Source organism: Ursus americanus, chromosome 6, assembly GCF_024610735.1.
Source record: "Ursus americanus isolate L20-20 chromosome 6, mUrsAme1.1.p, whole genome shotgun sequence".
NCBI classification, from domain to species: domain Eukaryota; kingdom Metazoa; phylum Chordata; class Mammalia; order Carnivora; family Ursidae; genus Ursus; species Ursus americanus.
The window spans coordinates 36,160,718-36,176,334 of record NC_142132.1 but is presented as its reverse complement, the minus strand read 5'-3'; the positions used below and the strand labels follow the sequence as shown (position 1 = coordinate 36,176,334).

The following is a 15,617-nucleotide window of genomic DNA, read 5'->3' as shown; positions in this document are numbered from 1 at the left end:
TATGGTTGTCTATAATTTTTCTTTTTTGAATGTGGAAGAGGTCAACTGAAAGAAGTAAAAATGAGAGGAAAAAATGTATGATGCTTAATTTTTTGATACAATGACCAATCCCCTTATATTGAACCTCCTAACTATTAAGCAAAATATTTTTGCCAGTGTCTTACTTATAAGCATTTATTTATTCTTTACCATGGTACTATGACTTTCACTAAGAGGGTTTATGAGTTTATAAATTATGTTAATACCCTGTTGCCTGTTGAGACTTGTAACAAATTTGCGAAACAGCTGGCTGGCACTGAAGGCAGGGTCTGTGTCAGTGACACGAAATACAGCTTCATCCCCTGTGGCGTGGGGACTTACCTAGGCTCTCACGGGGACCATACCCAGAACCTAGTAGTCACCACTCTAGTCCCACAAGGGAGAACGAAGACAGGGGTCAGGGGATGTCTGGATTTTAAAAATCAAGAAACCGTAATTCTTCTTAACAAACCACTGCATGCCAAAAATACCGCAATGGCTCTCTCATTACCAAATCCGGGGATCAACCACTCAAGTTTATCTTCTCATTCTGTACGTCAGTACACATACTGAAGGAGCCCTCTAGCATGTCGGGTATCCAAAGAAAGAGAAAACTTCCTTGGCTGGTTTCCACAGCCTATGTTCTGACCCTACCCCATACCCCCCCACCCACATATACACTCAAGCTCCAATTCTTTTGACAGTTCTGCCCGAGCATATGTGGGGAAATAGCAAACTAAAGAGGGAACTTCGTTGACCAAAGTGTGAGGGCAGAGGGTGCCTGACCACCACAGCCATTCCTCAGGATTTTATCTTTGACTCACCTCATGTCTCTCTATCAACACTCTCCTTGGGTGATTATTTCCATACACACAGGACTTAAACTGAGTCTCTATGCTAATAACTCCCAATCTATGCTTCTTGCCCAGAATATCTAACTGCTCATTTGGCTATCTCTCTGCACAGGCACAGAGGATATCAAGTTAATAAGACCAATGTCTTCCCATACTTTTTTAACACAGGTGCACAGTATTTTGAAACAATTAGGAGCTACAAGAATGGCATAAAGCATATTTGGTAGGGAAAGGGAAGCAGAAACTTATAAACACATGGCCTAATCATTTACAAACTTGTTTTCACCAAGAAATCCTTTCTTCAGATAAAATCTTACTTAGAAACCCAAAATGTGAATCAAGAATAGGATACCTGCTGAGGTTGTGGAAGAGATCACCAAAAGGAACCTCAAGCTGGATGCAGGACATCTTTCCCCACATTGTCCCCATGCCCCTAACAGCCCGAGACTCCTTGAAACCCACGGAAATCTGCAAAACACGGTTCAGACTGGTCAAGATCCATGAAAGTGCTACTTTGAATACAAAAATCAACAGTGAAAACACATTTGGGGTCAGCTAACTGGTAACAGTGGGTGAAAATTCCCACTACTATTAAAAGTAAAATAAGGACAACTGTCGTTAAAAATAAGATCAGTTCTGGGACGCCTGGGTGGCTCAGCTGGTTAAGCATTTGCGTTTGGCTCAGGTCATGATCCCAGGGTCTTTGTGCAGTGGGGAGCCAGCTTCTCCCTCTGCCTGCGGCTCCTCCTGCTTATGCACACTCTCTCTCTGACAAATAAATAAAATAGTAAAAAAAAAAGAAAAGAAACAACTAAGATCAGTTCTAAGAAGTTGACTATATCAGTGTTTTTCACTTTGTCTATCACCTTACCATATTTTCTCAAAGACAGTAAAAGCACTTGTACCTTAAAGTTACTTGCGGAAAAGCCTGAGTGCAAAATCTTTCTAGATTCTGTCCATCAGAGTTTCCCAATCTTTTACAGCTGTCCCTTCCACATCTAAGTAGTAGTCGCCCGTTTTTTGATGTTGCTCTTTCTCTTTTTAGCTTCACTGTCTTTTGTGGGGAGGCAGGGAGGTTTGAGATAAAATTTACTATTTTAATCATTTTAAAGGCTACAATTCAGTGATTTTTAGTGCACTCACATGTTATAAAGTCATCACCACCACCTAATTCCAGAACAAAGTCATCATTCCAAAAATAAACCATATACCCATTGTCGGTCACTCTCAACTTTCCCTACCCCCATACCATGCCAACCACGAATCTACCTTTTGTCTCCGTGGATTTGCCTATTGTGGACGTATCACACAATATGTGGTCTTTTGTGTCTGGCTTCTCTCACTCAGCATAATGTTTTCATGGTTCATCCATGTTGTAACATGTGTTGCCATTGTTTTTAGAAATGACTTACTTTTATGCGCCCCTATGGCAATCAATTAAGTTTTTATAGAAAAAGCATCTTTGTCTGGCATTTACATTATGTCACTTCATGTAATATTTCATTAAATTGCAAAATCACGATAGCAAGTACTACCGGAATAAACAGGACTATGAGCAAACACACAATAAGCGCGCACTGAGCTGATAAAAGCAAAGTACGCCAATGTATTGAGATGAGAGCTTCTTGTCACAGGGGCCTCTGTGCTCTGAGCAACAACCAGGAGGGGTTTCAGAGGGAAGGAGAGAACTGGCTAACCCTGAGTTGCTGGATTTTTTTAAGATTTATTCATTTATTTTAGAGAGAGAGAGTGGGGGGAGAGGCAGAGGGAGAGAGAGAATCCTGAAGCAGACTCCCTGCTGAGCATGGAGCCCAACACAGGGCTCAAGGTGGGGCTCAACCCCACCACCCCAAGATCATGACCCGAGCTGAAACCAAGAGTCAGCCACTTAACCAACTGAACTACCCAGGCGCCCCAACCCGGTGTTATTTTAGCACGGATCAGTACTCGATTACCCAAGAGGGAGGGGGAAGCATGCAGAGGGTGTAGAAATGGTCAGGGTTCATAATACAACCCAACACAGCCTTACCTGGCCCCCAAAAGGAAGTCTTCTATAGGTCTTCAAAAAAAAACCAAAAACCAAAAAACAAAAAGTAGAGCTATGTTTCCATAAAGATAGACATACCCTTCTGCTTCTATAAAGCTTTACCATCCTACCCATCTGTCAAGGAGAAGCTCAAACGTGTCCTCCTCTATGAAGTCTTCCCTAAACCTTGACTACTCATAGTGCCTGCACGCTTTCTCTCCTTCCTTTTAATTTCCAGAGCACTTATCTATCTCACGGAGCTCATAACCCGCATGCTAGCCAGGCACGTACCGTCTGTTTCCCGTGCCAGCCAGAAAGCTACTTCAGAGGCGGCTTCTGGGTCTTTGCCTTTCCTGCTGCCGCCAGCACAGAAAAAGAGGTGCGCAAAACACAATCTTTACACCAATATGGAATAAGGAGAAGTCCACTAAGTGTTTACTATTTATTAAGCAAGCAAAGAAGGAGCACATTAAATAATTTATTTAGGCGTGTAACTTCCTACCTGGCTACGGCAACTCACCCCATTCATCAGTGGGGAGTCAAAGAGGGAACGGAGGGATGAGCATTTGATGGGGCAGAGTGGGGGGCAACTGAAGAAAACCAAAGGATCCGGGTGCTCAGCAGCCATCAGAAATCGTGACTCTCCTCCAAGTGCTTCACAGAGACCACTTGCAAATAGGACATTGTTAGAGAATGACACTTCCTGACGTCCTTTGATGTAGAACAAATTAAAAACAGACGGAGAGAAAATCTTTGCACTCAAAATCTCCCAACATCAAATGTGGATTTGGTTTTTCCTCAATTAAATTATACTATACCACTGTAATGGGTGAGTTTTGAGATATTCTATAAAGGTTCTCATAAGCAAATAGCTTCCAAATTAGCGATTTTTAAAGGCAAAGCAATAGGGTAGGTAAGGAATGCATAAACAACCCCAAAAGCTGCACTGAATACTTTTTTTGGCTGTATACGACTGAACAACTGCCAAGTTCATTTTGATAAGCCTTTGTTAAAAACAATAAACATGCCTAAGCTTGCAAACCATGCCGTTTTGAAGAAAAAGCAGTTGAGGGAATTAGAAAATGCTTAAAACTGGAATGTCTGAATAAAACCTGCCTGGTAACGGATTTACCAAGAAGCCACAACACTGTGAGGCCTAGGAATATGGAGGGGAGTGGGGGACGAAACGTAAAGTGAGAAAAAATGAAAGCAGAACACCATCTGCGTAAATAAATAAGCAGCTACATCTTACACACTGGTACCATGACAGCACGCAACCGTGGGTGTGCTATTGAGAAAATGAATCCTCCCATGCTTCATTAAGTTTCAGGTCACCACGACGATGTCCCCGCACTAACGGAGATGTAATTTAAGGGACTCCGAATGAACATACATAAAATACCCAACTGTGGGACCCGCTCTCACGTGCAGGAGGGTATCAGTTCATCGAAGTCAAAGTAATTCTTCTGAATTTCCTTCTTTGTTTGTTTTCAGTGATTATAAAATCAGCAGGATCAGGGGATTGGAAGAAAATCTGGAACATTTATGTTCATTTCCCTACTTTAGGCAAAACAGAAATTCTATCTGCCAAACAAAATCCAGAAATATTCTAATGAATGAATTGTAACTTGAGCTCCATAGGAACGAATCTCTTTCCTATCACTGATAGATCCCAAATGCCCAGAGCAGCACTAGGCACATAGTAGGTATTATAATATAGTAGGTAAAGATCTCTGTGAAATTGAACTAAATTGAAAAACATAAAAACGTGCAATGCATAAAATGCTAAGAAGTCAGCTGAGAGTTCCTTTCTCAGATCTGTTATAAGGTCATGGTGTTCGTCACAGCACACAAATGAGCCTCATATAACCCCCCTTTCTCAAGTTGGCTCCAAAGTCATACATTACACCTTTTACTCTAACCAATCATCACCATGGGGAGCTGAGATTCCAGGGAGAGATGGGGATAAATTTAGTCCACCTGTTTTGATTACTTTTCTTCTCTGGATGTACACCTAGGACATATCTGCACGTTCATCACTGTTTAAGAAGAATGTAAATATTATTTAAAATTAAGGGTTTGTATTTTTTCAGTTGTACTACAGAGGTGGTTTGGCTAAATCAACCTCTCATTTACTTCAAAATTCCACCAGTTTAAATAAATAAATAAATAATAAGAACAGGAAAATGATATAATTATAGGTGATTCTAGTTACATCGCTTTTGTTCAAAATGCCTAGCAGCGACATGCTTTGAAAGCAGAACTAAGTGGGAAGGAGAAGGCCTGGACTGTGTGTTGGTTCCATCACCATTGAACAGCATGAGTTTAACCAATCCTTGCCCACAGGAATCTGAGCTTCCTGGCCCGCCAGCTGAAGGGTTTGAATAGATGATCTCTAAAACCCTTTTCAATTTCCAAGATCCTGTGCTTATGACCAAATCCAGTCACTTAATTACTACTCCTTATTTTCATCATTTATTTCTTTAACAGACAAACGTTGGGCACCTCGGGAGGGTCAGACACCAGTAGCCTAGTTTGGCACGACATGTGGGGGAGGGGTGAGACAAACTGCAGGGTCCATTGAGGATTTTAAAAGGTAGTGATTTCAGATACCTGTAGAGACGGTGTGTTTCTAAATTTGTCAGGCCTTGTCTTTCTTCCTGGGTTAAGCCGGCTGCGCCTTCAGAGTGCCCAGCTCTCCGCAAAAAAATGAGTAGGATGAACGAATTAGAGTCCCATCAGAATGGAATGGTCTAACCTGTGTTCTGGTTGGTTCCATCCGACTCAACATTTTTTTTTTTTTAAGTTGTAAGATGGTCAGAAAACTGAGTTGTGAAAACGGAAGGCTAACCAAATAGCCCCAGGACTTACTGGAATCGTGCTTTAAAATTTTGCTTGCCAACACTTGTCCCTGAGTTTGCACTACAGGGATCACGGCCTTCCTTCAGGACAAGAAACAGCTGAGAAATTAAGTTCAATCAATTGAGGATTTTGAAGGCTGGTGTGTTGTTAGTACACCACACGCGATAAATAAGTACTATTACCGAAGGCATAAGATTATTAAAAAAAAAAAAAAAAGTCACTGAAAGCCCAATCCAGCAGAGAATTGGTCTCTATTACACCAGAAAATCTGCCTTTGGCAAGCACGGAGATGGAGATCAAAGCCGCCTCCGCTCCAGCCACCTGCCCAGAAACCGCTGGAGCGCGCCCCCGACACCGACAGGACGAGTGGGCACATGTCTGTCCCCTAACCCAACCCCAACAGGCGCCCCGAGGGGCCCGGGGCCGGGTGGGGGCTCCGGCGCTGGGACCGCGGGAGCCACCGAGCGCCCTCCGCCAGCTCCACCACGCCCAGCCCGCGCGCCCTGCCGCCCCGCCGCGCAGCATGCTCTGGGTCCCCTGAGCCCCCACGCCGCCGGGGAACGGGGAGAGGGACAGCCGCCCGCGGGAGGCTGCGCCCGCGGCAGCCCCGCCGGGCGGGTTCCCGTGCCCCGCAGCCCGCCCCGGGCGCGCAGTCCCCCTTTCTCCCGGCCCCGGCCCGGCCCCGCCGCGTCCTCACCTCGCGTGGACCGCTGTATCCCGGGCGGTGGCGCGCGGACATGCCCCCGGGGCGCACCCACCGGGCCGCCTCCCTGCGCCGTGGCCCCTTCCCGGGCCCCAGCCGCCGCGGTCCGCGCTTCCGAGGGGCGGGGAGCGCTCGGGGCGGAGGCGCCGGCGGGGCTGGGGCCGGGGGCCCCGAGGGCAGCGCGGGAGGAGGAGAGCGTCGCGAGGAAGAGCCCCGCGCCCGGCCTCCGAAACGCGCGGGCAGGTTCAGCCCCCGGCCCGCCAGCGCCGCGTGGACTCTGCGTGGTGGGCGAAGGGGTTTATCACCGGGATCCGCTCTCGGTGCTGAGGCTTGGCGCGGGGTGAGGGGCGCGGGGGCGGAGGGACACCTCGCGGTTATGTAATGGGTCGGCCCGCTGCGTCCGGAGCCAGCTCGCTCCAGGACCGCCCTCCCCTCCCCCGGGTCCGCCGTGACCCTCATCGGCCGTGCGCGCCCCTGACCTAGGCGAGCAGAGGCGGCCGGGTGTTCTCAAAAAGAACTTTTCCCGGCAGGGTCGACGAGCAAGGTCTGGAGAAGGAGTCCAAGGACTCCCTTAGACGTATGTACCGGGGATGTGTCTTCCGCTTGCCAGCGCTTCCCAGGTCACCTTCCAGGGAATTGAGGCCCCAAAGGGTTCGTTAAAAGCGTTGTCTCTGGGAGTTAGATGGACCTGGATCCAACTCTCCTGAAAAGCTTGTGACTTTGAGCAAGTGAAGTCTGAGCCTCAGTTTCTTCACCTGTGAAACGAGAATAATAATAGTCCACTCAGGTGTTTGCCAAGAGGACAAGGGAAGGCAGGTGCAGGCGCGGGGTATGTAACACGCCCCCAGCAGACGTAGATCGTGGATTGGGGTTTGTGGATTGTGCTGAGGTTCGTCCCCATTCCTCAAAAGTTGCCTTAAAGGCAGCGGTCTCAGGGACCTACAGACGCAGCTTCCCGGGTTTGCCCAGAGGCACCCCATGGAAGACAGATTCTAGGCTAACCTTCCTGTAAATCACCCCGTCAGAAGCAAGTTCTCCGAACTGCCTCATTCCAGCTTCTTGGGGTCTACCCCCTTGCTAGTCAGCAGCAGCCTTGCCATGTGGGGGCTTGCTAGAAATGCGAAATCTCGGCCCACGCACAGCGCCTCTAAATTATAATCTGCATTTTAAGAATCCCTGGGTGATTTAGTCAGTGGTACATCAAAGTTTCACTAAGAGTTGGATTTCACGGAAAATTTGAAAAGGGGACTGAAAAGTTACTGAGAAGTAGCCACACAATGCTTTAAAAAAAATAGGCTAGTAAAGCCCTTCCTCATTTTACCCTCTGGCTGTTTAGTTTCTTCTCCTCCCCCTAACGTCTGAATTTACGTCGTATTTTCACTGCAAAAACCTCTGGGTTGCATCTAAGTAATGATTAGTGAATCTATGTCTAAAGCACACATAAGAATTAGCAAATATGGCTTGTGAAAGAATTCATTAGCATTGAAAATGGATTCATAAACGTAGAGCCTTGGAGAGCCCTGAGCGCTCATCTGTGAAGGTCTTTAGGTTCAAGGCTTGAATACTTTTGCATTTCAGAACATTGTTTTGGGTGGCAAATAAGGTCCATTCTCCATTTAAATAATGTAGAACAACCAGTTCTTTTTAAAAGTTTTGAAATAAAAAACTTTTGGAGAATAGAAAGAAACCTCACAGGCTTCCTTCTGTCTAACTCAAGTCGTCACTCACAGGCTCTAGCAAAGCCCAAAGCATGCACTTTGTTTATTTCATTAAATGCTGTGTGTTTGGGTTTTGTGTTTGTTTTTGATTCTTGGAATGTTCAGATTTAGTTTGCCTGGTTGTAGCTCTGGCAGAATGATTTCCGTCTTGTGTGAGTGGAGTAATTGCAGATGGTCGATGAGGAGGAGGGTAATGTTGCCTGGCAGTGCTTGGGTTGGAAAGGTCATTTCCATCTGCCTACCCAAGGCTGTTGACAAGCTGATGCCATGCGGTTGGGCAGTGTGGACGTGGAGTAGGGAAGATGGCGAGAGGAGAGGAATCTCTGTTCTCAGAGGTTGGAGGTTTGGAGGAGCCGGAAAGGGGAGGAGAAGGACCCTTCTGCTTGCCCTGGAACCCAACCAAGGAGGAAAGGAAAAAGGCAACATTTCTCCCAAACAGTGCTACCTCATAGAAGTCCTTCAGGGGTGCAAACGTTCTGCGTTTGCGCAGTCAATATGGCTGCTACTGTGGCTATTTACAAGTAGCCAAATGTGGCTGTTCACACTTATATTTTAGCGAAAACTCAGGGGTTTTTGTGTGTGCTTGTGTTTAGTGCTAGTCTGTGGCACTAACCAAGTTTCAAGTGCTCCGTCCCAGAGTGTGGCTAGTAGCTACCGTACTGGATGGCACAGAAAACATTTCTTTCATCACAGAAAGTGTTAGTGGTGGCTTAGAGGCCAGGATTTTGACGAGGAAGTGAGCCCTAGTATTCCAGCTTTTCCAAATCCTTATCAGAACCTCAGCTGTCCTAAGGTGGGTGGAGGAATTGTTCATTAAACCGGGGTCGCTGAGTCCTCAAGACAGTCAGAATGGGCTAATCCATAGGACGCGCTGATTATAATTCCCTGTGATGAGGGAATGGAAGGACAAAGCAGAAGCTGACACCCTGCAACCCCCCCCCCCCCATGGGATGTATGTGACATTCCTCAGGCACTCCTGGCTGCCCTAAGGGACAAAGAAACAGTCCTTACTGCCTACAGCCCATTGACAAGTCCTTGAAACAGGCGTGGTGACATTCCTCTAGGAACTCAGCTGCCTCGATGTTAATACTTTGCTGGGGGCAAAAGACCATCCTAGCCTGACCCCCTCCCCTCCACCAAGATCCTGTAAGTCTACTTTCACATATAAAAATTCCTTTGGAAACTTTCTTTATCTCTAACCCCCCAAGATACGTATTGGCAATCCTCCCCCAAGCATATGGCCCACGATATACATCTGAAGGGTCTCATGACTCAGGTTTTATTAGACGGTAATAAATGACCTTTTCCCAACAACAGCTAGCCCCCTCAAGGCCCTGGAAACCTTGCTTCCAAAATTCCTTAGAGACTTAGGCTATCCCTAACCCCCTCCCAACTTGAGGGTATATAATGGGCCATTCCTCACAACCCCGGGGCAACAGCTCTTTTCTGCCCACGGGTCCTATCCCCGTGCTTTAATAAACCACCATTTTGCACCAAAGACGCCTCAAGAATTCTTTCTTGGTCATCGGCTCTGGACCCCACCCCACTGAACCTCACCTGTACCTCATCACCTGCATATAGCAAACGTGCGACAAATCTTACCAGTATAAGCATTAATAGTCATTTTACTATAAAGAAAAGTAGTTGGGGAGACATAGTCCTATAGTTACATCATTATTGGTTCAAGCCTTTTGCTGACGTGGTTCAGCTGCTCTCCTACTGCAGGTACCATTTATAGCTTCTCCCCAGCCCCTCCCCTCCCCTCCTCCTCCCTGCTCAGAGCCGGGCACTACCTGTGCTGTTCTGACCCGGCGGCTCAGCGTACTTGCTCAAATCCCTACCATTTGGGTCCAATAAATAGGAAGTGTGTTAACTAAAATCATATTGCACCATAGTTCAAGGGAATCAATTTTCCGTTGAGATTCTTGGAAGCGTGACACCTTAGGGTACATTATGGAAGGAATTGTTTGTTCCTGTTATTTGGTCAAATAAGGATGTGTGGAGTCAGCAGAGAGAAATGAGAACATTGGCTCCAGATAAATAATATTTGGGGTGTCCACGTCAGACTGGAAGCTACCAGAAGCTGGGGGGCTGGGGCTGGCAATTTGAGGCTTTTGCCTAAATAGAAGTTGAAAGTTTATTTTCATGACTAATAAAGGTTCTCAGCGTAAACAGCGTAAAAAAAGATGCGAGTATTGTCTGCTGTCAGTTATACAAATCAAGGCAATACGTGGAATGGGAAACAGGGAAATTCTTCCCAGCACGCCAAGGAACATAGATTTCTGACTGACCTTCTTCTCAAACTCCTGTTCTTCAGGCTTCTTTAATAAAATCACAACCTGTGGGCAGTTTTGGGATCTCACTTTCTTTATTGTCTTTCTTGGTTGCTTTTTCAGCACTTCTTTTCTTATGAACATTTTCTTAGAATTCAGTCCCCATTTCTCTGCTCTCTTTTCTTACCCCATACCCCATGCCTCTCTGTCATGCCTGTGGCTAACACCTGCCTGTTAGAGGCAATGCCTTTCTGGTTCTGACCTCTCTCCAGGGCTTCTGGCCAGATCCCCAGTGGACATTGGCATTTAACTTCTCTCCACTCCATCCCTTCAAATGTTAACCTATCAGGAACTGAAATTATTAGTACACTCTGTGGTTAGCTCCCCCAGCCCAGACTTTCTATTTTCTCCTCTTTGACATCACCACCTTGGCCTTTGGTGCTAAAATTCTCCCATTTCCTGTGACTTGAAACAATGGAATGATTTTAACCCCTTTTTCTTCATGGAGTTGTGGTATAACTGAAAGACATTGAATTTGGAATCAAGAGACCAAAGTAAAAACCCCATTTTTGCCATTCCTTAGCCGTATGAAGTTAGGAAGTTTCTTAACCCTCTTAAGCCTCATGTTTCTCATCTATAAAATTAGACCAACGGTACCTTTCAAAGCTATGGCTTGGGCAGCTGCTTATTCCAAACTGTGCTAATTAGGTTAGACTCTCACCCTCCGCACTAATTGCCTTTTGGACCTGATAATTCTTCATCGGCAGGATGCCGCGTGCACTGCCGGACACTTGGCAGCATCCCTGCCTTTACCCATTAGATGCCAGCAGTGACCCTCTGGTCATGGCAATCACAATTGTCTGCAGACATTGCCACATTTCCCCTGGGCAGGGACAAAACCACCTCCTGTTAGCATCCACTGGGTTAGAGGAATTCTGGGAGGAGCAGAAGTGCCTTCCTCTCTGGGTCTGTGAGGATTCCAAGAGACGATGGGCACGAAAGCAGCCGGCACAGAGCCTGACCAGGTCAACATCTGCAGAACACAGATATCCACTCATTCTTGAAGCTCTGTTGAGTGGAGGTATTTTCTGAAGATCGCAGTTGAAAAACATTTTCAGAAACAAATTAATTTAGATTGTGTTGTTCTACATTATAATTCTATCCTACCAAATACTGTTTTTGAATTTCAGCAACAATGAAACAAATTTCTTACATTAAATTTTCTTAATAATTTTGTTCTCTCCCAATCTATTCTTACTAATCTTTAGACTCAGATTCCCTTATGCATAGCTCACTCGGACTACTAGACTTCCGTTCATTCAGTATTCCCTTACTCCCACCCATCTGGACAGCTAATCTTCCCGATACTGTTCATGCCCTGCATTCTTTCTGCTGGAAACTCCGCTAGTTCCTATTTCCCTTATTTACTCTCATTGAAATGGAACTCCTCTGTGGGTTGGCCAGAGTTCTCTTCCACCCAGCCTTCCTACCCATCCTTCATCATCATGCTCCCCACCTGTCACTCTGTGTCATAGCCTCCTTCTTCTGTCAAGCCAGCAGGCACATTCCTGCCCCTTGTTCTTTTACCCACACTTTTCCCCATACCTGGACTTTTGCTTCCTCTCTCTCTGCTGCCTTTATAGTCTTGATAATATCCTTCAAGGCTCAATTCAAATCCCAACTTCTACTGATGCTTATAACTTCCTTTGAGAGGCATCAAAAAAAAAAAAAGATAGGTGAATGGTTGGATGGAGGCAGAGAGAGTGAGAGAGAGATGAAGAGTCAGGTGATAAAGGAATTTAGTCGAAAGTTCATCTAGAATCTAGGAAGCAGCAGATGTATAATCTTTCAACTTTTTCTCTGTTTGAAAATTGTCATAACAAAAATAAATGAGATAAAATAAAAAAATAAAACAAACATATCAAAGCCTTCTCACCTAACTCTAGCCCACAGTGATTAAGAATTCAGGCTCTGCTGTTAGCTAGATCTGAGTTCAAAGCCAGCTCCACCTCTTGCTAGCTGGGTGACCTTGGGCAAGTTACCTACCAATGCAAAAGTTCAGCTTCTTCACCTACAAAATGACATAAGAACACCTTCCTTGTAGGACTGTTGTGGAGGTTAAATGAGACCCACGCTTCTGAAGTGCCTAGCACAGGAGTCGACACAGAGTAAGGACTTAATAAATGTTCATAGAATTATTCGCAATAGGAAGATATGGAAACCACCTAAGAATCTGTTGATGAGAATGGATAAAGAAAATGTGGTATGTATTTATAAAACGGAATATTATTCAGCCATAAAAAAGGAACCAGATCCTGTCATTTGAAATGACATGGATAACCCTGGAGGACATCCTGCTGTGTGAAATAAGCCAGACACAGAAAGACAATTACGGCATGATCTCACTTACATGCAGAGTCTAAAGCATTCAGACTCACAGAAGCAGACAGCAGAATGGCGGTTGCAGTTGTCCGTGCTGGAAGAAATGGATATCAACTTTTACTTGCGAGTGAGCTCTGGGAATCCGACACAGCCTGGTGACTGTAGTTGATAGCTCTCTATTAGATATTGGGATTTGCTGAGCGAGCAGACCTTCAGCGTTCTTACCACACACACGAATGGTAACTATGTGACATGACGGATGTTTTACTAGCTTGATTGTGGTAAACATTTCATAATGTATGTACCTATCACGTCATCACGCCGTGCACATTAGATCAGTTTTTATTTGTCAATCATACATCAGGAAAAAATTAAAATAGGTGTTAGCTGAAAATAACGAACACTCCTCCCTTGCGTGCATAGAGGCTAGGCTCTCTGGTGGCAGGAACCCTGTCTCACTGACGTTCCCCCCATGCCAGCAGAGTAGGAATTTCAAAACATCTTTGCGAATGAGTGAAGGTAGCGATGCATCACCTTGTTTGTTTACCTCTGTGGTTCTTCCGCGGGTAGGTTCATTCAATTACTATTTATGAAGCATTTACTCTGAACTAAGTCAGCAACCACGGGCGGGACCATCATAGCCTCAGACCTAACCCAATACTTTCTCCCTGAGATCAACAGTCTCCCTGGCTTAGAGCTGCTGTGTGTGCAGTGTGAGAGTTCTCTGACCCAGCTAGGACTCCTTCAGGGACCACAGCTGGGATGGAAACGCAAGTTTCCATAAAGATCGGGGAGGAGAGAAAAGCTACTAACCAGATGTGGACTATGGAAAAAAGGAGATGAGACATTCCCCAGGGCCTGGCCCACAGACTTCATGACCCACCTTTCTTGCTCCCTTTGGACTAGCACAAGGCCCTACTGATTTTAATAACATTGAGCTTTGTTTCCCAGTGAATTTATTCAAAATCTTTCAAGTTATTGCTGAAACCTTTATGTCATTTTTTTCCCAAAGGATGTGTTTGGGTTTAGCATTTTGGTTCTCCAAATTAAATTTAAAGTTATTTAATGTCCATAATGTTCACAGCTGGTATACACTTCTTTCCCACCTCTGAGTGAGAGTGGGAGGGATTTACTGAATTCCTCCAGGGCTCTGGGCCCTGTGTATTTCGTTCATTCTTACAGTGACGATTTTCCAAGGGAGGGAAAGTGGCTCCGAGTTTTGGGGAGCGAGAATTCCTGTCCCCTTCTAGACTAAGAATCAAATCGACCTGAGACAGATTAATAAGAGAAAATCAAATTTATTAGTGTACTTCTGGGGACTCCACACAGGCACGGAAATTTTGAAGATGGTCAGGCAAGACGAGGTATACTTGTCTTTCTGAACTAAGGAGGAGGGGTGGGGGTCTGAGACAAGGAATGCAATTCATAGGGAAGTAAGAAGAAGAGCAGATGTTTGGTATGCAGATGTCGGACCTGCCATACAGATGGCCACTTGGATAAAATTTACCTCTGCCAATAGCCCTTATTCTGGAAAAGACCCTCCCCCACCCACCCCCAATTTACATTCTTCTATGCAGTTAACGGAGGGGCAAAAGTTTCTCAAGCCTGCAGGGTCTAGAATTGCCTTTAGCTCAAAATAATCTTCATACTGGAGCGGCTCATCTTGGGGCAGCCTGCCCTCGGCCCCCACACAGTGGTTAACTGAATTGCCCGATATCGTGCAACTAGGAAGAAGTGCTGGTCTGTGGAACTGGTCTAAGTCTGGAGTAGACTGGATGCAAAAACAGCTGGCCCTCTCTTCACCTCTGTTTCCATATCCTTTGTGATGTGAATTTGCCCCACCCATTGAATCAGGGCTAGTCTGGTGATTGTTTTAGCCAGTGGGAAAGAGGAATAGCCTTGGGCCCCTTCTGAGTCTCTCTTTTTAAAGATTTTATTTATTTATTTATTTATTTATTTATTTATTTATTTGAGAGAGAGAGAGAGAGAGAATGAGTTGGGGCAGGGAGCCCTCATGGGGCTCGATCCAATCCGAGGACCTTGAGAGCCTGACCAGAGCTGAAGGCAGCCACTCAAACAACTGAGCCACCCAGAGGCCCCAGGCCATTTCTGAGTCGCACGGGGCCAATGCCCCCACCTGGCTCTCTCTCAGAACACTGCAGGGCCCCAAGAACAAGCCTGGGCTAGCCCGTGGGAAGATGGGAGAACACAGTAAGTAGTTCAGCCACCTGAGCCAAGGCCCCTGACACCAGAAGAGCCAAGCCAAGATCAGCGAAACTGGCTACTATCCCCACTGCCAGCTTCAGGTGCACTAGTGAGCCCACCGAGAAGAGCTCAGATCAGCAGAAAGGCCCAGCCAACCCACACACTCGTACACAAAAATAAAGATTTACTGTCGTAGCCACTGAGGTGTTGTGGTCGTTTGTCACGCAGCGTCATTTAACCAAGGAAGAATATAAATTCGCAATGTCCGCAGATCTTGTATATACCTACCAATAGTATGAAGGATACCTTTTTGCAAACACGTCTATCAGAAGTCTTTTTTCCCCGGTTTTTATCATGCTATTTTGTTCTTTTCAGTTACTCAAGGAGGAAAAAACATATCGTGAGCAATATATTTGAAAAGAAATAGTTTGCGTTTAGTGGGTCAATGGAATGAGTGATGAAATTGCAAACGGAACCACAGTGTGTGTCTCTCCTTCATTCCTATCATCAGACAAATCCCGCGCAAACAAATCGCCCAGGAGTTTTGAGTGTGTGGTCTGTATAGGCACTGTGTAC

General features: G+C 45.7%; 1 protein-coding gene across 5 annotated transcripts in view; it reads right to left on the bottom strand.

Annotated features, from left to right (window-relative positions):
• Nucleotides 1-7,240, bottom strand: part of SLC16A12 (solute carrier family 16 member 12) — a 71,183-nt gene extending 63,943 nt beyond the window's left edge. Inside the window, exon 1 of one of the 5 annotated variants that reach the window (XM_087862917.1) lies at nt 7,049-7,240. The gene's annotated coding sequence lies outside the window, so the exon portion shown is untranslated. Of the gene's footprint in view, nt 1-1,224; nt 6,237-6,457; nt 6,912-7,048 lie in introns of those variants that run through there. The other 4 variants (XM_087862915.1, XM_087862918.1, XM_087862913.1 and 1 more) reach the window with 4 other exon arrangements.
• Nucleotides 7,241-15,617: the final 8,377 nt, after the last annotated feature.